The following is a 22,056-nucleotide window of genomic DNA, read 5'->3' as shown; positions in this document are numbered from 1 at the left end:
ATAAGTAACATGAGGAAGCTGCTATGCATCACACTTAGGATGACAATTCCAGAGATATATTTAAGTACCTTAGTTTGTAGATTGTATTATCATTAGGCAAACTGGTATACTGTACACCCTGTCCACAGCATCAATCAAAGTACTATATTATAACGAGGGCCAGTGTTTAAAGCCAGTGGCCAGTTGCACAAAGCATCTTAAATTTTCCTTAAAAGTTAACTTACAGGAACATTTCCTTACAATAAAATTAGTTTCTATACATTCAAAGTTTAATTAAATAAATACATTTTACTCCTTATCTTGAATTTAGGGCTTAAGGAATTCCTTAAAATCAGTTAGGCGTTGCATGAAGGTCCTTAGCAACCAAAATAGGGATAAAAACTGAAGAACTCTAACTTACAGCTCGACCTAAACCACATTTACAAGATGTTAATCTGTGAGGAGGATGAATTTGTCACGGAAACGGTGTTTCGTGACAGAGAATATCCTTTGGACACTTTAACTGATGAGCAATTAATTGTTTTGGCAGACAGTCCATTTATAATTTAGCTGACCGGCTAAGAGAAATCCAAATAAAAAAAAAACTTTGATTTTTACAACTGGCCACAGGGCTGTAGTCGAGAATGTCCAAGTGAAAACTTGTTTTTGATAAAAATGAGTCCAACTTAAGCCCAAGACCGCAGGTCAAAACTATAACAGCCCAAGGCTTTCCCTAGGCTACCAATTATATTGATTGTCCAAAAATGTACATGTAAATGAAAAACATTTTTAAGGCATTTTTAGAAAGCTTGGAATTACTGTATTATCTTTTGCCAGAACCAAAACTACAGATGCATGACTATAAATATTTTTATGATGTGTTTATTATCTAGCTTGACAATTTTTAAGAAACACAATCCTAAAGCCTGTTTAAAACTTCAACTTTTTTCTATGTCTTCAAATCTACGAGCTACTCTGAAGCATTATGTTACTGTAACATATTACACAAATTGGGCTCTAGCCAGCAACACCGTTGGAAACCCTATTGTAACTGTATTGATTTTTGGAGGGCTAAGACTGTATATGTTGGAGCCCAGCTGTATTAGCACAGTTTTTTATCATTAGGCATCCAAGCATCACAGGTTTTGTCAGTATTATTATTATAACTAAGGGGCCACATTTTTAGGATGCTAAGCACTGTAGGTCTGTTGGCACTCAATTGTACAAAGGATTATTTTTAAATTGTCTCCATTGTATTATTAGGGGATACATACAATATTTGTATTTATTATGCATGGTTCAAAAGTTTGGGGTCTTTTTATGATTTAATATTTTATTTTCTCTGTTTTTAATCAAACAATTCATACCTGGTGAGAGACTCAGAGCTTTTATTAAAGGGTATTTTTTGGTTTCACCATGTAGTAATTACAGCATTTTTATATGTAGTCCCCCATTTCAATGTCAAATAAAAGAGTCATGTTTTGTATTTGGTTGCATATCCTTTGCATGCCATGACTTCTGTCTGTGACCCATCAACATGTCTGGATACCTGGAGTCTGGAGTCTGGAGTCTGGAGCCTGGGGTCCTTATTTTCAGGTTGTCCTACAAGTGATACTAAAACTCTTTGCATTTGAATGGATCTCTATAGGAATTTGGAGGTGGGACTAGATTCAGCTGTAAATCATGCTGATGCAATATGGAACACATTTGTTGGATAAAGGCTTTGAATCATCAAGGGTCCTATGTATCAAATGAGCCTTAAACCACTGTGCTGCTGTCAGATATGTCGTAGATACTACAATAATGGTTTCTCCTGGATATTTATTTTTCACGTTTGCTTGTGCTTAGACCCCATAATTGCTTCCTCCGTTAATATTTCATCATACATTATTATTATTACTACTTTGTTTGCAATGACCTGGCTGCAAGAAAATGGCCCAGAATAGGCACCATACAAAGGACGGAGCAATTGCTTTCTGTTTCCTTATATCTTCTGAATGGAAGTTAAGTCTACATAGTAGCGTCAGTAAAGAAGATTATTCTAATGGTGGCAAATGAACTCTTCCGAAACCTCGGCTTTTCTTATGCTTGCATGAAAAAAAGAATAAAAGAATAAATCATGAATGACAATGCCTGTTAAGAGGCTTCCTCAGGCTTTTCCAAGACTTTGGACGGTTATGGATTATGAATAAATGCTTGGAGGTGAATGGTATGTGCATCATTCTAAGCCATCATGAGTTTAGGTCAAAACTGAAATATCACAACATGCACTGAGCCCCTTGACGTAAATATATGATGATCTCCAGAAGACGAGAAGTGGATTGCATTTGCGAGTGGTTTTAAGGCCTTTCTCAGGCACGTGTGTACATTGACAAGTGGAGCAATGAGGAGTTCCTGGTAACATTTCCCCCATCAGGAATAAAGCAAAAACAGGTCTTACCCACCACAAATATGCAATGGCCCAGCATTAGACACTTGCTATGCAAGAAACACCAAGATAGCTGTGGTGTTGTGTTTGTGTGTTTGGATATCTTTGTGTATGCATTTGTTTGTGTGTAGGCCCTGTGTGTGTGTATACGTACATGTAAATACCTTTGTTGTGTGTATATAAATGTGTGCATGCGTGCATATCTTGTGTCTTGTTTCTTCCAGTCTGTTTAAAAAAAGTATTTCTGACAGATGGTAGTTGGACAGATCCTGTTGAATGTGAAAGTGACTGATTTGTATATCTACGAGAAGATGCCGATAGATGTGCTGATTAATCTGTCATTCTGTTTTAGACTTCGGTCATGCTGTGAGTCCTTCGCTAAGCATACCCCACAGTGTGATGACTGATTCACAGCTGTGTGGTAGGCATCTATCACATTATAGTTGAGTTTGGGCACATCATGGTATTGAATGAAAGAAAATCGTGAGCAGGTTCACTGATCTTTGTATCGTGATGATTGCCTCCCTGGTGTGAAATCCAGCTATGACCAGGTTTAAATTACAAGCTACCAGCTGTTTCAAAGCATATTTTGAGCTGGTCAAAGCATCCCGACTAGCCCCTGAGGCTCACGGAGCAGGATTAAAAAGCGAGCTGGGGCTCACCAAGCTGGGGCTCACCAAGGGCGGCCTGTAGCATGGTGGTTAAGGCACATGACTGGGACCCGCAAGGTCGGTTGTTCGAATCCCGGTGTAGCCACAATAAGATCCACACAGCCGTTAGGCCCTTGAGCAAGGCTCTTAACCCTGCACTGCTCCAGGGGTGGATTGTCTCCTGCTTAGTCTAATCAACTGTACGTCACTCTGGATAAGAGCGTCTGCCAAATGCCATTAATGTAAAGTAAAACTGGGAACCCTTCAAAACTGGAAAAACTGAAGTAAAAACAGCTGTTCTGGGTTTTACTCAGTGCAGTTATCTAGATAACTCAGTATTCCTGCTCCGTGATACACCCCACAGGGCAAGCTCAGTTGGTAGATAGTGAATGATGTTTAAAGTTGTGACTTGCTTGGGGGTACAGGGCTGCCAAATTTTGAATCCTGGAAAGTGTGAGATTCATATCACAAGACAAATGCTGCAGCCTGCAACCCACTTTTTTTCTAGTTATATATTAAAATGTAACTAGATTTCTGTATACTATAGTACATGTCTATAGGCTATGTATTACAATAAGCTATACAGATTTGCAGTGTAAATCTATGGCAAAACGAAACCTACTGTGTTATTGTAAGTGCAGCCTCGTTTTTTAACTAATATTATGTGGCGTCGCACTGCTTGTTTTGCTTGTGGGTTATATCCCAGGGTCAACCTTGAAGGTAGAAACCACTGGACAGTTCCAAACAAGTTTATGGAGCAAGCGACCAATTTTCGTTGTAGTGATGAACTAGAAAACAGTTTAGCCTACCTTTGTCATGACCTGCTGCTCCTAGTTTTTGGATAAATGCAAGTTATGGATGTACAGTTCCACAGTTCACTTGGGCGAGATTCTTCACTCCTTGTAACATGTAACTTTGTTGGTATACATTACTAGACCTGCATATGGCACGAGGTGGAATAAATCCAGGGCTGTGTGCGAAATGGCTCACTATTCACTAACGAGTAAACTAGATTGGCCGTCAGCCATCTTGTTCTAGCGTCCGAATTAAAAAATCACATTTTACTCGCATTTTGAGGGCACTAGAAATATCCCACAATGCACCGTAAAATCTATTTAATTCTTCCAGACCGCCAGAGGCAGTCTAAACTACTCGATGACTCATACCAGCAAGGTCAGGAGGAAGCAGCACACACCGTCAGAAGCCAAGAGACAAGGCCAGCAGAACGGCAGCCCCCACAGCATGTTGGAGCAGTGTTGACCTCATAGCCTCTGGGGAACATGCATGGTGATAGCCAGGTAGCCCCTTTGGAGATGGCCCATGATGTGGAAATACTCTGGCCCACGAGTGATCCCTCTTAGACATTGACAGAGAAAAACAAATGTTTCAAGATCTGTGGAAGATTTATGACTCATGTTTCAGAGGAAACAACACTAGTCCTCTGTTTATCGCTTTGGTTTCCATACTGTACATATCAGAACATGCCTCAGAGTCAGATGTGAAGCAGTCAGTTCTTGGTCCTTTAGACAATATTTCTGACCTGAGATTTGACAATGTCCTAAGATTGTCCCTTCCGATTGCCAGAAAATCCCTCTCACCTCCGGAGCTAATGTCACATTCTTGAAGATGAACAGGAATTATTAGTGTGTAATTTGATAAACAAAGGAAAACTAACATGTAAACATACAGTAAACGTGAGTATACTGTATGTGTAAGCTATGAAATAACACGATTGTAATTCCAGTTTTTACCAGCAGCAGATTGGTTTTTAAGGATGCACCGCAATTAAAATGCATGACAGGCATCGCCAGCAGGCGAACAGGCAGATGTGTTTGTGGATCCCCAACCTCTTTTACCGTTTCAGTGGAAAACAAATTAGAGCCAATGAAATAAAATGTTAAAAAAACAAAAAGAGAATGAGAATGTATACCATCGGTACCATTCAGGAAGCTTTGTCCAATTACAAACCGCCCCAGGGAGAGAGGCATTCTGGGATGCTCACTGTAGCAGCCAGCTAATGGGCTGTAGCATTTACAGTAGAGTGAGTGAAAGATTGTGTTGCTTATTGGGGTTTGATAGCGCTGAGGTAGCTGCGAAGGCACACTTGCCGCTCTTGCTGCCAAAATTTGCCTGCTCCCCGAATGCTCGGTCTGTTACTCTCCTTCTCCATTTCCTTGATTTCCCCTGGAATTGAGAAAAGACTCGCAGCCATCCAAGGCCCCTGCTTCGCTGCCTTTTTCCCAGATGAAAATGAAACATTTGGACGTGTGGAGATCTTAATATGATAATTGGGGTATTTGCACATCCAGCGCTCTGAGATTCACCAACTTATCATTGGATGTTTATCAAGGCACTTTATGCCCCCGCCAGCAATTCAGCACTCACAGTACACTGTAGATCTTTTCATTTTTAACTTTCTGCAAATTTAGTAGTGTTATTAGCATATTCTAATATTCTCTGTTCTCTCTTACACACACACACATACACTCAGTGAGAACTTTATTATGTAGACCTGTACGTCAGCTTGTTAATGCAAATGTGTAATCGGCCAAACTAAATGCATAAAAGCATGCAGACATGGTCAAGAGGTTCAGCTGTTTTTCATACCGAATGTCAGAATGGGGAAGAAATGTGATAGAAGTGACTTTGGCTGTGGAATGATTATTGGTGCCAGACAGGGTGGTGTGAGTATCTCAGAAACTGCTGATCTCCTGGGATTTTCACACACAACAGTCTCTAGAGTTTTGAGAATGGTGCGAAAAACGATAAACATCCAGTGAGCAGCAGTTCTGCTGGCAAAAGCATGTTAATAATGAGAGAGATCAGAGGAGAAGTGCCAGACTGGTCAAAATTGACTGGAAGGTGACTAACGCAAATAACCACACATTACAACAGTGTTATGCAGGAGAGCATCTCTGAACACACAATGCATCAAACCTTCAGCTGGATAGGCAACAGCAGCAGAAAACCGATAAGTAAAAAAAAAAAGAATAATCGGTCAGTGAGTGTATATAAAAGAGATACACTTAATCAAACCCAGAACCTAATTCTTGCGAGGCAACAGTGTCAACCACTGCAGCACCGGAAAGGGGGAGGAGTGGGGGGATTATCCAGCAAAGGCTGCAGAAGCTGAGGGTGGCCTTGGAGCTGAAAGGTGAAACACGAGGCGCCACCATTTCTAGCTGTTTTCAAAGCGAGCGAGCAGCAGTAAGTGACCGCGTGCGCCGCCCTCCTGTCTGAGTGTTTCAGAGAGATGTGTGGGGTCAAATAACACATGGAGGGGAAAAAAGCCTCAGAGGAAGAGGACTCAGAGGTCGGCCATTTTGAATGCTTCTCTCTTTATCTCTTTTTTCTTTTCTACCTCCCTCCGATGCAAAGACCACCTGTTTTTTATAGACGAGCAGCTGCAGTTACACACTGTTTGCATGGTGTTTAATATTGCAACGCTGAACCCCACCGCGTTCTGCCAAGCCAAATACCTACTCCTACACACCAGCTTAAACGGCTTCTATAAACCATAGTGGATTACATTGATTTCCATTCGCAATTCTGTGGCGTGTTCAAACAACGAGATTAGAACCCATAACCCTGAGGTTTATGGGGGTTCAATGTTCAAACTGCTGCATACTGTTTGCTACACAGTGCTAATGAGACCACAGACAGTCTCAGTTAACAAGGCTAATGATGTGTTTCAGGGCAAGACAGTTTCTTTGTCACCATCTTTTTTGTTTGTTTCCAGGGAATCTGGGGGAAGGCTTCGAGCCACAGAATGCTGTATGCGGACACATTTTAAAATCAAATCTCCACAGGCAAGAACCGATAGGTCTATGAGAAGCCACGTACCGGGTTCAGCAAAGCGACTGAATTTACCTCCATCCCATATACTGAAGGTTGCTACCTAGTTAAATAAACCAATTAAATATGTGACCTCCTTCAAATTGCTTCAGTGGCACATTTTCGTTTCACTCGAACGACTCTGTGGTGGAAGTTTTGACGGAATTGAATTTTCCCCTTATGAAAAGTTAAAGAGGGCACGGCGCATGCCGTATTTCCCAGACCAGACGGTTTGCTCGGTGAGATCGACTCGCCGGTCCTCTTGGCCCAGACGGTTGGCGGACAGCGGTGATGACAGGACCCCTGAGGTCAGCCTGACTGCCCAGCAAGACCCCCCCGGAGGACAGAGCTGGACTTTACTGTCCTTTTGATACCTCTGAGACGAAACCAATCTTCGGTTCCCTTCCCCCGACCTTTCACCATGTTCCCGAATGTCTGATCCTGTCCGTCCAGCGTGTGCTTAGCTCTGCCTCATTCCAGGAAGGTCACTGCCCTTTCTTTATTTTTACCCAATCCTTTTTTCCTCTTTTGTTTGCCCGCTCAATTTGATGTGTTTATCTGCAAAGATCATGCCCCCCGTGAACCGCCAAAATGCCACAGTTAGACGAAACGGTTAGGCTTCTCGAAACGGTCGCGGTAACGTTCGTGTTTTGTTGCGCGAAGAGAGAACGGGACGTTTCTGTCCTCGTCACAGTAATGCCGCGTGTCTGTCATGTCGGACGAGCTCACAATTCATTCCAAAAGGCAGGTAGGCAGAAAGGAATCCATTTTTATTAACTCATAAGCAGAGCTTTAGAAAAGCAATTTCATGCTTGAGGAAATGGACCTGGAATCTGGCATTGTCCCGGTGATTAATTCGGCTTTTTCAAGAACAAAAGAGGAACAGGTAAGGAAATTAATTATCCAGCCAAAATGTAAATGCAGCAGTGTCCGCTGGGCAGTTGTTAGCATGGATAGTGAGTCTGTCTGAGATAGTGCTGGCTTTTGTGAGAGAAGGCCATTTGGCTGTGGAGGGAGGGAGGGAACGAGAGAGAGAGGGCGAGACAGAGAGAGGCACAAAGGCATTTGCTGGCCCAATGTAATGAAGAAATTATTATTCTTTTTTTGGCAGTGATGAATTTCTCACAGACATCCTGAAATAAGGATCCTCTTCATCTTGGCCAAAATAGTTTAATTTGCTTTTATCTGTCTACATTTATAAAAATATTGTAGCTACATTTCCTCTTCATTTCCTCAATCTAGATATTCGGCATAGGTCAATGTCTGAATTAATGCTCTATGTAATCAGATTGCCATATGCACCGCTCCTCACCATTGAGTATAATGCATACAAAACTAAAACTAAAAATACTTTATTTTATTCACTTTATGACTTCACTGAATGCTGAAATTACTGGAAAGGGTGTACAGTATAAGCAACAGGTAAATATCTTGAGTCTGTGGCTAGTACTCATAAACCCTTGAGTAGTCGTAACAATGTGTATACTCCCCTTGTCCTAAGGGTAAAAAATAACCCACCTTCACTAAACCCCTAACATAAAGCAGCTTAATTGAATTTTAAACCCCAAATCTATTTTGCATGAACAAACAACCTGTTACTCATCACAAACTTTCTGTCATCAATTTCAAATCGGAAAAAAAATCATATAGGGGGTTTTCTCTGCTGTTAAACATAGTGGTGGGTCATTTTTGACCCTTAAGATAAGACAAGGGTTTGGACCAATGAGTGAGACCTTTGTCAGCGGTGCAGGGTGGAAGTCCTGTATCTGAAGTATTTTGTTTCTGCACATCCGGGATAAATTCCTGTTTAATTATTTGTACTGTCATGAAGGTTCATGAGAACCCCGCAATTCAATTTTCATGGTTTTTGGAAAATTGTTGGCATGGAATTATAAAATATATTGTCAATATTTTGCTAGGTTTCTGTTAAATATTTCATATTTGTCATTTGTCTTGGGAATTAAGTAGACAGATTTACACATTTGATTTTGGTTCAGGTTACAGTTTGCATTACGTATATTACACACTTTGGGCTCTGTCCTGGACTCGCAGTGGAAACCCAAACAGAGTCCTTGAAGGTTTCAAAGAGAGGCAATTTACCTTTTTCCATCCAGCGCCTGTGTTTTAAAATAGCAAATGACCATACGCCCATTTGAGCGGGTTGATCTTAAGATGAAGTCATGGTAATTATTGGGGTTTCGCTATTCTGATTCAGTTGAAAGTGTTCGCGTTATGCACAACCAAAACCTGGTCTTAGGTCATGATGCCATTTCTTTCCCGTTTTAAGGGAATAATCTTAGCCATGTGCCTATACTGCACAATGTGCATAACCCACTTGTCTGTTACACGCTGTTGTCTGTTAGCATTATCCAAATAAGTAATGATGAAAAATACTGGCCAGTATGCAATTTTGGCTCACATGAACAGTATATCTAGTATGCGTGAATTGTCATTCAACGGTAAACTCAAAACATGCACTGCCATATATTTTGTAGTAGGCTACTGAAAATGCACTTAAGCATTTTGCATAAGTCAGGTGGAACGTTGCAATACAGCCCTGGGATGAGCTGGATATTATTTGTGGCATGTTGCTCATTGCAAAACATTGCCAGAAGTCATGGATGCCTCGGACATAAATAATGACACATTAGAGGACTCGTGATGGTGTACTGCATGCAAATAACCAAAACCAAATTAATTAACCAAAATACTGGCAAAAGAGCAGCTTCTTGCCTAGTAAGCAGTTGGAATGGTTTATTTGAATAAAGTCATTTTATTTGGACATTTAAATCACATTAATGTGATGCACTGTTTTTCAAATACGGTCTCATGCATTCATTGTGCATTACCTTATTTTTTATTAGGATACGGTTAAAAAAGTGGGATTCATTGAAACTTTACCATTTTAACACACTGGTACAGCAGCTTGAAGTGACGTTCTGTTTCATTTTTATAGCTTTAATTCACAATTACTAACATAAATATGAGTTTTTATGTCATGCCATTAGTTCTTTCTGTGAGCTTGGCAGTATTTGGTTGCATGTGCTATGGGAAAATCTTGGTTAAACATAATCTTTTGAATAATTAGGTCATATACACACATACAGTCTCTGGAGGCCTGAATTTGCTGAACAAGCTACTCTGGAATGACTTGACTTGTATTTTCCTTTAGACCACCAACCCCTGGGTGACCCAATACCAACCACTGTAAAGCCAGCAGATCATCATACTGTAAGCTTTCTTCCATCATACGTAAGTGTCCTTACTTCAACACAAGAACTTTTGAGACAAAAACATGCATCAAAACTGTAATTATACAATTGGCACAAACTTAAATAGCTGAATCAGATCACACATCAGTTTTCTCTCTTACCTGTGAGGCGTTTAGTAACATCTTGTGGAAATGAAAACCTTGTTCAGTGTGGTATAATTACTTTGTATTCTCTGTATTAAGCATGGAACTTAAGAGTAAGGTGGAAAATTGTTATCATGAGGAAACCTCTTCTAGAAGTGCCAAGCACTGGTAGTGCACATCTCTAACATTTCTGAAAGAAATGTGAGAACACAACCCATTCTGCAGTTTTAAAATGCACTCAATGAGCATTTTATTAGGTATTTGTGTTGTGTTGTGTCTTCAGAGATGCTCTTCTGCATACCACTGTTGTAATGCATGGCTATGTGTGTTACTGTCATCTTCCTGTCAGCTTTGACCAGTCTGGCCCTTCTCCTCTGACCTCTCTCATGAACTCAGAACTGCTGCTCCCTAGTTGTTTCTTGTTTATTCTCTACAGACTGTTGTGCATGAAAATCACAAGAGATCAGCTGTTTCTGAGATACTCTGGCAAACAAACATTCCACGGTCAAAATGACTTAGATCACATTTCTTCCCCATTCTGACATTTGGTCTGAACAACAGCTTAACCTCTTGACCACGTCTTCATGCTTTTTTGCATTTAGTTGCTGCCACATGATTGACTGATTAAATATTTGCATTAACTGGTGTACAGGTCTACCTAATACAATGCTCACTGAGTGCCCAGATTATGTCCTGCTTGTACAAAACAGTGGATTTATCAAAGCTAATAACTTAATGTGCACAAGAAATCTAAAGTAAAATAAATCTGAGTAATTGGCGGCAATACTATAAATGGTATTGTCCCCTGGATGTGTGATTTGAGTCCTCCAGTTGTGACAATTCATAGTCCAAGCCACTTTAATTAAGATATCAAATGGGCAGAGCTAATAAAAGTTATATTATGTGAAGATTTTTGTAGTCTGTTCCATTGAAAATCGTTGATAAGTTTTGAATGAACTGACTTGGCCTTTTTGCAGAAGTAATTATTCGGGAATTACTGTTCAGCCTACTGTATAAGATGCCAAATTCCTATTTGCGCTCAGCTTAATAATACTGACTTCACTCTGCCCCCTTGCAACTTGACCAGTGTCTGCCATTTTTGTACTCAATTTCCCTTTGAAATGTGACCATACCCAATCACTCATAATTATCTTATGACTTAAATGAATGTACTTCCATGAGAGATGGCGCAAATACAGTATTTTGAAAATGTAAAACATTCCAATATATTCTGAATTCAAAATGCTTTTGTCCTTTAATTTACTCCATAGTACATACACTCAGTGACCACTTTATTAGGTATTTTTCAGACTTATTTTTTAGCCTATCCATTTAGAGTTATGATGCATTGTGTGTTAAGAGATGCTCTTCTGCATACCACTGTTGTAATGCATGTTATTTGCATTACTGTCACCTTCCTGTCAGCTTTGACCAGTCTGGCCAGTCTCCTCTGACGTCTCTCATTAACAACGCATTTTTACCTGCAGAACTGCTGCTCACTGGATTTTTTTTTGTTTGTTTTTTTTGCACCATTCTTTGCAAACTGTAGATACTTGTTTGCGTGAAAATCCCAGGACATCAGCAGAGATACTCAAACCACGCTGTCTGCCACCAACAATCATTCCACGGTAAAAGTCACTTAGATCACATTTTCTCCCCATTCTGATGGTAGAGGTGAACATTAAATGAAGCTCCTGACCCATATCTATGTGATTGTATGCATTGCACTGCTGCCACATATTAGATAATCACATGAATAAGTAGGTGTAATAAAGTAAAAATGTTCCTAATAAAATACTCGGTGAGTGTATTTTTCAAACGAACATGCCAAGATCTATATATTGGAATGTTTTACATTTTCATACTGTATGTAGAACATACAGTATATCCCAGACATAAAATACTTTGAGAGACACGGACACATTCACACACATACACACACACGCACACATTCACACACATGCACACACATGCACACACACACACACACACACACACGCACACACACACACACACCTTTGATAACCTCAATAACTCCGATATGGCCTGAGAAAAGCTATAAAATGAATGACATTTCAAGCTTGGGAAGACATAGCGCTCCACTGGCTGTCCCTACTGAGGGTCATTGCTTGACGTTATAAAGAGAGAAAGGAAATACAATGGTCCCCGTTCACCTTCCAGATGCTTCTCACCCCCAGGTGCCCTGTTCCCATGGTAATTCAGACAATCCAGTTGTCGTTTTTGCCAATTTAATGAACTCCGGAGCAAAAAAACCTGCATGTGTCATGTGCTTTAAAGGACTTTCTATTTCTATTTTCTGTAATATATTTTTATTTCTACAGGCAATTTATTCTTATTAAGTAGGCCTACTCAGCTGAGTACCTCCTCTGTCAATATAAAAATACATTGCCTGACATTTCAAATTCGTCATGCATGGAGTATTGCACTAATGGAAATTTCAAGTCTTTGTAGTAATACCTTATGGAACTGTAGACTTTGTGAGTGAGCTCCTCGCAATGTCATGTCAACCAACATTTTATGCCAACTACTCCATTAGTCAGTTAATTTACAGAATTTCTTGGTATGGCATCAATCATAAACACTAGACCCCCCAACCACCAGCATAGCACTCAAGGTCTGGTCTGAACTGAATGCACTGAACTGCAGTGCCACGCATTAACGTAAAGCATTGTATTTCTCAGGCATGAAACATACATATATTCTCATGCCCCTACAGTACAGTAAACAGGGATATGTGCATGTGACCCCCCCCCCCCCCCCCCACACACACACACACACAAACACGCATAAAGATACGCACATAGATATGCACATACCATACACTGTGCACACACGCATATAGACACCCACACACATCCCATGCACAGCCTCTACTGGATCCTGAGGTTTCCTCTGTGCATTGCAGATTTGACTCCAGAGTGCCAGATGGCCCTTATTTGTGCAGAAAACAGCTTTTCCCCCTCATCTCAGTGTGACTTGATTTTAAAGGAGCTGATGGCCATCGATCACCAGTAGAATTCCTGACACCAGCAACTTTGGCTATAGCAGGAATTCTGCTGGGTTTTGCCACTTTTGCACAATGCCTTCTGGAGCATTCCCTCTCTGTACCTTTAAGCTGAGTGTGTTGCCTCCAAACTATAACCTTATCACAAATTATAGGAACTGTGTCACCTTTGCCAGGGGTGGTCGCACAAATTATTAAATCAGGGATGTCGATAATTGTGAAACCATTTTTTTTTTGTTTTTGGAAAAAGGTATGACTTTGGTTGATTCCATTGAATCATTAATAAAGCACACTACTCATGTATTGTAGAATAACAAAATGTATGTCTATAATAGTATTATTTTTTAGTTTCCAGTATTTTTTGTGCTTATTTATCAAGGATGCCAACAATTCTGTATTTGCACATTTCATTCGCTGTGACAGCCCTATCTGAGATTGTGTTACCATTGTGAACCTGTTAAAAATCATTTTCACCTTTGAGCGAAGAGAAAAATCATTTACAGTTATGCAAAAGTAATGTTGTATTACATGCTGCATTCATTGGAATGAATGCTACAGTGCAAGCAGACTGTAGATGTCCTTGATTCAAACATAATTTGCACAAAATCCAGTTTTAATTTTCACAGTAAAATGTTGACTGGGCCCTCTCAAGTGGAGGTAGTCTGTTATTCAGATAAAAGTCCATGAATTATATAATTGTCACCAAAAAAACATGAGCTATTACACTGTAGTAATGTACTTTTTTTTTGGTACTGTACTGTGTATGGTAAAAGTTTCAGCAGAGGGGAATGACATCATTGGACTATAATTTGTGAGCTCTTGAAGAACAAATGCTCTTTTACTATAGTGTGCTAAACCCATCTGTGTGGCCTCTTGGTAATAAATGGAGTACTGACAGACTGCTTATTGATGAGATCTGACAAGCCCCCCCCCGGCACAGCCTTCAGATTCTGCAGTTAGAAACTCATAATCTTTCTGGTGCGGACTTCAATGTATTTTTAAGCTTCTTTGAATGCTCTGGCTTTCCATTCGGAAGATTATTGAAGAATGCACGGTGTCAGCTTATAACCAGTGCAGAGTCGTCATTTTGCATAGACATGGTACTGGCCGACCCAAAAGTGAATGGTGACGTTTGGTTGCAAATGGCACTTTTTACTCTTTTGCTTTGGGGAAGACAGTAAAGAGGCACTCCGGCTCATTATCTGTAGACTGTAACGGAAAGTAATGCAAATCCCCTCGTTTTATTTGAAAACAGTAGTACTGATATCTTGTTTGGATGGCATGCCTCACACAAAGTAGTCACAGCAAGCAGTTTATTTTCATTTTTATTTCAGAAGTAATTTGAGTTGGGATGTTATTGACAATTCAGTGACTGTTGTCATATTTATTGAATTAATTATCTATTATTATTATATTATTATTGATTAATCAGTATACACAGTGCAATAATAGAAACTAAATACATTACTTATATGCCATAAGGTACTTACTGAAGTGTAAGTGCTGAAAAAATACATAAATAAATAAAAAATGACTCCTGTACTATTGTTGTGAACCCCTATTAAACTGTACTCTGAACTTTATTCATTTTCTCAACCAAAGCCAAACCCCCTTGGGATTTCAGTGGAGCCACTTCAAATTGGGTTTGCGACATAAAGGGTTGAGGCGGCACGGATGGTGCAGTGGGTAGCACTGCCACCTCACAGCAAGGAGCTCCTGGGTTTGAATCCCGGTTGGCCAGGGCCTCTCTGTGTGGAGTTTGCATGTTCTCCCCGTGTTTGCGTGGGTTTCCTCCCACAGTCCAAAGACATGCAGGTTAGGCTAATTGGATAGTCTAAATTGCCCGTGGGTATGAGTGTGTGAGTGAATGGTGTGTGTGCCCTGCGATGGACTGGCGACCTGCCCAGGGTGTATTCCTGCCTTTTGCCCAATGTATGCTGGGATAGGCTCCAGCCCACCTGCGACCCTGTTTAGGATAAGCAGGTTAGGATAACGAATGAATGAATGAATGAATGAATGAATGAACATAAAGGGTTAAAGCTGGGTGCTTAGCTAGGGGAAACCATAGCAACAGTTTGTAAAGTTTGAATTACAAATGTTAAATATGAGGATAAAACACATTTTAAAGCAAATATTTTATCTGCATCAAGTTTCATCTCGCTAAACATCTTTGTGGTTAGGGGTGTCATATTTATTAAGTTTGGAAATATCCAAATTTGCTGTTGGAATTTGTGCTGTTGATTAATGTATGATGCCAGTCTGTTGTGATATTATTGTTCAGTTAGCACAAGCAATTTATCTGCTTCGTGGGCTCACTTCACAAGCACAAAAACATGGCGGCGGTTAAGTTTTGCTCTGTGCTTTGCTGAAATGATGAAGTCACCCTGACTAGCCAAAAACATGGGAGAACATGTTGGCTCCCATATAACCCCAGGAAATGACATGGCTCAATGCATTGTCAATGGTAATTTTTTCATCTATAATTGATAATGATTAATAAACAATAATTGGCATCATTCATATTTTGAATTGTATACATTTGCACATATGGTAGAATAATATGGTAATCATTTTGTATGGGTCGTATAAAAATTCTAGGACAGAAAGGGAAGAAATCAAAGAAGAAAGATGCTGACTAAGAACATGCAAACTAATAAACAGTGTATAACTGTGGATCCCAGCTGAGTACACTCACAAATAAGCACACATATACAGTACACACAACTGGTCACAAGCCAGGGTACATAATTATACACACACTCAAATGAAAAAACTACACACATGTACAGATACTGTACAAATCGAACATTACCTGTTCAAACACAGTTACTCATATAAACAAACACACACACACACACACACACACACACACACACACACACACACACACACAACACAACAGAACACATACAGGCATTTGCATGCATGTGTAAAGTACACACATTCAACTGTGTACACTCAGTTTCCATTATCCAGCCAATTAGATAAGCTGTGTCAACCCTTAGGTTAGAACTGTGACCCCTTAACATTTGAAGATGAGAAAATGTTAACTAATTAACATTATTAGTTTATTGTTATGGACTATGTTGGAACATGGTTCATAAACCTCAGTTATTTAAGGAACATTATTCAGGGGAATTACAGCATGGATTTTCATTTACCTTAGCTTGACTAATTATCTTTAACTGGATTCAACTGGATTCAAATTGTGGTTTTATTCCTCAGAAGTGACAATTGATTGTGCTCTTAGCATTTCTTTCACGTTTTTAACCCAATTATAACCATTAAATTGTAATAAACACTGGGCCTATTAGATTACCGTGACCTGTTCAGCAGACCAGGACAGGTATCAGGTTCTCATTAATATTCATATCTGTGAGACATGTCAACCATTCCTCATCATAGAGCAGGAGGCCATAGCCATGTAACTGTGCGTTTTTGACAGAAACATTGTTTCACGCTTTTACGATTATAGTAGGGTGATTTATTAAGCTACTCTATGGAAAAAAAACCCTTAGGGCCGGTTTCAAAGACACAAAGCTTAGTCCTGGATTAGATTGAGTTTCCTATGTAGAATCTCCAATCAAAATGTTATTCAGTCTTGGACTAGGCTTAATCTGTGTCTCCAAAACAGGCCCTTCTGAACATCTTTGCCGCTTCTTAGCAAAATCAGATCTAATGAAAACGAAAGTAAACTGCCCCAGGTCGAGTAGCTATAACCGTTTTGGGCCATCCCTACTCTTTGCTAAGGTTAGTTATCTTATCTTTTTTACATTGCTCTGACAGGCAGGGATGGTGAACTCTGAGATGCTGAAGCATGATATACCTGGCAGCCTCTTTTTGACAGCATGTTTCGCAAGTTGGATTGGCCTTGTACAGCAACCCCTGGTCATTTTTTATATATCCAAAATGCTCTGTGATTTTTTCAGTCTCCTGTCTGTAACCTACCGTAACTTTTGCTATAGCTACTGTCTCTGGCACTCGCATAGGTTTTGTCTTGTACTTTCATTCAGCGATCTGACAACTTGTTGATAACTGCACTGCGATTTGCGTTTTATTAAGCGCGACCATTGTTTCATTTTTCCGTTTAATGCTTACTTTAACTGAGAAAATGGTTTCAAGAGTAGAAGTCTGCCCATATTTGGAAAAAAAATATGCCTGGAGGCCTGGGTCTGGAGAAAGAGAGTGAAATGCAGCGTAATACTGTGTGAGGCAGAGAGGCTGATGGGGTACTGTCTCCTTGGGGGGGGGTAGTTGTGAAGCATGATGGAGACATTGATTAAAGCCACTCGGGCAGTGGTCCTCACTCCTGGTCCTGGAGACCCGCAGGGTGTGCTGCCTTTTATTGTTACTCAGCACCTAATTGATCCATCAAAGCAGTTAATTACGCAGTTAACTCACCTAACCTGGATTTTTGGGTCTGAATCCGCTGCTGATATGAAGCCCAAAACAAAAACCAGCCCACGCTCCGGGTCTCCGGGACCAGGAGTGAGGACCACTGCACTAGTAAGAGGGGAGTGTTTTTAAGGAAATTCCCCTTCAGATACGTGGGTAAAGGCGAGAGGGACCCCCGAACACGTGGCCAGCCTTGTGGGCACAAGCTTCCTCCTTTCCCTCTGGGTTTTCTGCCCCCTAGATGAGACGGGGGGTCCTGCCCCTGGGGCCCCCTGGCCATTTGCCGTAACGGGCCCCTTGATTGCGTTTCCCCTCTGATGTTTTCATAGGGAGCTCCGTTAAATCAGCCACCCTCTCCTCACCGCCCCTCTCTCCCGCCACGGTCCCGGCTTCAAGGGAAAATGCAATTTATCATCCACATGACAAACGGCACATGGTTCCTCAGTGGAAACTGTAATATGGGAGTAAGGGGGTGGTGACGTATTTCTGTGCTGTTTTTGAGCTCCAAGTGAAAAAGAAATGTGGGGGGTGTCCAAGGAAAAGGAATTAAAGGTATTTTTCAATGGGTTTCTTTCCTGTGTCATGCCACTTTTCATTATGCTCTGTGTTCTTTTGCCAGACGGAAACTTGCATCTGCCCACCTTGTTTATGTTGGACAACTGGTACCTTTCAGGTGATGGAAAATGACAGCAAAAGTCATTTCTGCTTTTTATATACCCATGTGCAGTGGTCAGAGCCCTGTATCAGAAGGTTGTTGGCTCAAATCTGGGTGACACAATGTTATATTCAAGTAACTAGTAATAGTAATTAGTATTGGAGACTAGATGTACAATGCGGCCAACTCAAAACATTTGTCAGTCACCAATTAGCGGATGCTAAGTAAATGCCATAATCCCAGCTCAACGCTGAAAATTGCTTCTTCGATCTGATCAGCTTTTTACATGTAGATTTTTAATGGAAAATAATTTATTTGGAAAACCATCTATTGATTAAAGAAAAGGCCAGCCTTGAATGTGGTTTGTGGATTAATTATTTAGACACGACACAGATGGGATCCTCTGACTGATCTCATCAAAGATCATTGCAGAAAAGCACTGAGAGAAACACAAAACAATGACAATTTCTGCGGCGACTTTTCTTTTCCAAATTGTTTACATGCGTTACCTTATGAAATGTGCGGGGTAATTTGATATTTAATCATTATTTAAGCCTCGAGAAGCATTGAGGTTTCCCTCATTTGCAATGATGTTGAGATACAAAGCAAAATAAGAAAAGCAATGTGAAACAAATCAAAAGAGAACAATACCCAGTTAAAACAATTTCACACTGCAGTGAAGTGGTTTCTGATTATGGTTTTGAATAGTCCAAAGTTAGCGAGAGTGTCTATCTTGAGGATGTGTTGAAGATAATTCCATGTATTTGACGCATAAATTTGTAAGTATAGACACATGGGACTTTAAACAAGAGACAGTTATGAGAGTTAGTGTGGTTGGGTCCCTTGTTCCAATCCAGCATAGATGTTATATAGAGTGGCAAATGTCCAATAAGGGCTCTAGATGAATAAATAAAGGTGTATTATTATGCCTCTGTGCCAGACTAGACCAACTTTTCCATACAGAATGCAATGATGAGTGTCAGATGAATCTCCTTTAATGAAAGATTAATCACAAAAAACTATGTTTTAAGTAAAATGTTAACATTTTCTGAAAGCCTCACAAGAGAGGAAATTAAATGTATAAGCCCTAATAATAGCATCAGCCTGCTCTCCATAAAGGTATCAGCACAGATCTCTGACGATTGCTACAGCCATGTACAATTGATCAGCCACAACATTAAAACCACTGACAGGTGAAGAAATAACATTGATCATCTCGTTACAATGGCACCTGTCTCGTTACAATGGCACCTGTTCAACAGTCCGTTCTTGAAGTTGATTTGTTGGAAGCAGGAAAAATGGGCAAGTGTAAGGATCTGAGTGACTTTGACAAGGGCCAAATTGTGATGGCTAGACAACTAGGTCAGAGCATCTCCAAAATGGCAGGTCTTGTGGGGTGTTCCCAGAATGCAGAAAGTGGTCCAAGGAAGGACAACTGGTGAACCGGCGACAGGGTCATGGGCACCCAAGGCTTATTGATGCATGTGGGGAGCGAAGGCTAGCCCGTCTGGTCCGATCCCACTGGGCAATGTTCTGCTGGGAAACTGCTGGGTCCTGGCATTCATGTGGATGTTACTTTTACACATGCCACCTACCTGAACATTGTTACGGACCAGATACACCCTTCATGGCAACGGTATTCCCTAATAGCAGTGGATAATGCGTTCTGCCACACTGCAAAAAATGTTCAGGAATGGTTTGAGGAACATCACAAAGAGTTTAAGGTATTGTCTTGGCCTCCAAATTGAGCATCTGTGGGATGTGCTGGAACAACAGGTCTGATCCACTGCGGCTCCACCTCGCAACTTACGGGACTTAAAGGATCTGCTGCTAACATCTTGTTGCCAGATACCACAGGACAGCTTCAGAGATCCGCCTTCATTCTTAGCTAACTCCACCCACCAACATAATCCAAAAAGTAACGTTAGTCAAATGATGCTGAATCACGACAGGTCTAAAATGACATCAATCATAAATAGCCTATTTAGTTTTTATTGTTAGTAGGCATAACAATAAATAATGTAGATGTATTTGTGGAAATCAATTGCAATTGAAATAACATTTTAGCATTAAATATGAATGTGGGGAGTGTGCTGTTGATTTAGAATTTTCCGGACTGTCCAAATGCCTCTGGTAATTTCTGGACTCGCTGCACGCTGAAGTTCCACGCACCTCGCCAGGTGACTGCAGCAATGTGCCACGTGGAAGTTGATTATTTATCAATATCACTCTTTCAGAAATGCTGTGGCTCTGATTTTTTCCCCCAGCATTTATTCTTTTTCTCAGAATGTATGAGAACACACCACTTTTTGCGACAACGTTACAAAAAAAAAAAGTTTCAGAAATGTTGTTTGGCCAGCTGGGTAGATGTCGACGTGCACTGATGCATTTCTGAGCCTCAGCCATCTGGTTGTCCTGACCATGCCTATGATACCAGGTGCAGGATAATATGGGGTTTCCCAAAGGTGTGTAAGCACAGATGAAACAATTTACATGTTGGCTGGAAAGGAATTGCAGTACTGCAGTCACAGGGACCATCTGTATAGACACGCAAAGAAATGGAAAAAGAAAGAGCAGAGAGATACAGTAAAGAGAGAGACAGAATGGAATAAGTGTGAGCAGAAAGGAGAAAGGAGAGAAAGGGTAAAAAAAGAAGGAAGGGAGGGAGCCAGAAAATATATGACGAGAGCAGAAAGGAAAAGATCACAGAAAAAAAGAAAAAAGTCGCATTCTGCTTTTTACAGATTTCCAGTTACTGTTCTCCCATTAATGTTAATATTCATATTGTGCTGTCTGCCATTGCGATAGAAAAAAAGGAGTACGGGTGACAAGAGGAAGAGACTTTTGATTGGGCTAGTGCTTGGCAGAAGTGATAGAAATTCTATCGCTCATACAGAACGTGCAGTCTTTCCACCCACTGCTAATGGAGACATGTCATCACTGTTGAAGACATTTGTCCACCATGAAAAATCAACCCCCCCCCCATAAATTCCTGCTTTTGGTTCAATATACGCTCATTGAGCACATATGTACACCTACTTACTCATGCGATTATCTAATCAGTCAAGTGTGGCAGCGGTACAATGCATAAAATCATGCAGATACGGGTCAGGAGCTTCAGTTAATGTTCAAATTAACCATCAGGATGGGGAAGAAATGTGATCTAAGTGACTTTGACCGTGGAATGATTGTTGGTGCCAGATAGGGTAGTTTGAATATCTCAGAAACTGCTGATCTCCTGGGATTTTGCAGAGAATAACAAAAAACATCCAGTCAGCAGCAGAGGAGAAAGGTGACATTAAAACAAATAACACATTACGACAGTGGTAGGCAGAAGAGAATCTTTGAACACACAACACATCAAACCAATAAGTTTTAAAAAAATGAGTCCAATAAAATACCCAATAAAGTGCTCACTGAATGTATTTGCCTTTTTTAATTAGTAAAATAGCAATTTTGATGTTTGATGGATGGACTGATCTTCTGATGCAGAGACACTGGAACTTTAAAGTAGGCCTATTCCAAAATTGAGCCGAGCTAAAGCTTCAATGATCCAGGAATGGACAGAGATGTCCTCAGTCATTGCAGATTTTTTGCTAGTAGATTAGATGGAATTAGGTTAGAAATAAGATGTACTAGTGGTATCATACTAATGTAAAGTTAAAGTGCTGCCCTTTATTGTTATTATTTTGTATTATCATTTTTATAGCATTTTTTTGTTTTTGACTTTATTGT

General features: G+C 40.3%; 1 long non-coding RNA gene across 1 annotated transcript in view; it reads left to right on the top strand.

Moving 5' to 3' along the window:
• Positions 1 to 7,518: 7,518 nt before the first annotated feature.
• LOC133129823 (uncharacterized) overlaps positions 7,519 to 22,056 on the top strand; it is a 32,048-nt gene continuing 17,510 nt past the window's right edge. The window contains exons 1-2 of the long non-coding RNA XR_009708856.1: positions 7,519 to 7,777; positions 10,064 to 10,143. This is a non-coding gene — a long non-coding RNA (uncharacterized LOC133129823). The remainder of the gene's footprint in view (positions 7,778 to 10,063; positions 10,144 to 22,056) is intronic.

Source organism: Conger conger, chromosome 5 (genome assembly GCF_963514075.1).
Source record: "Conger conger chromosome 5, fConCon1.1, whole genome shotgun sequence".
Taxonomy (NCBI): domain Eukaryota; kingdom Metazoa; phylum Chordata; class Actinopteri; order Anguilliformes; family Congridae; genus Conger; species Conger conger.
The sequence above is the reverse complement of the archived record's forward strand: the minus strand, read 5'-3'. Positions and strand labels throughout refer to the sequence as shown.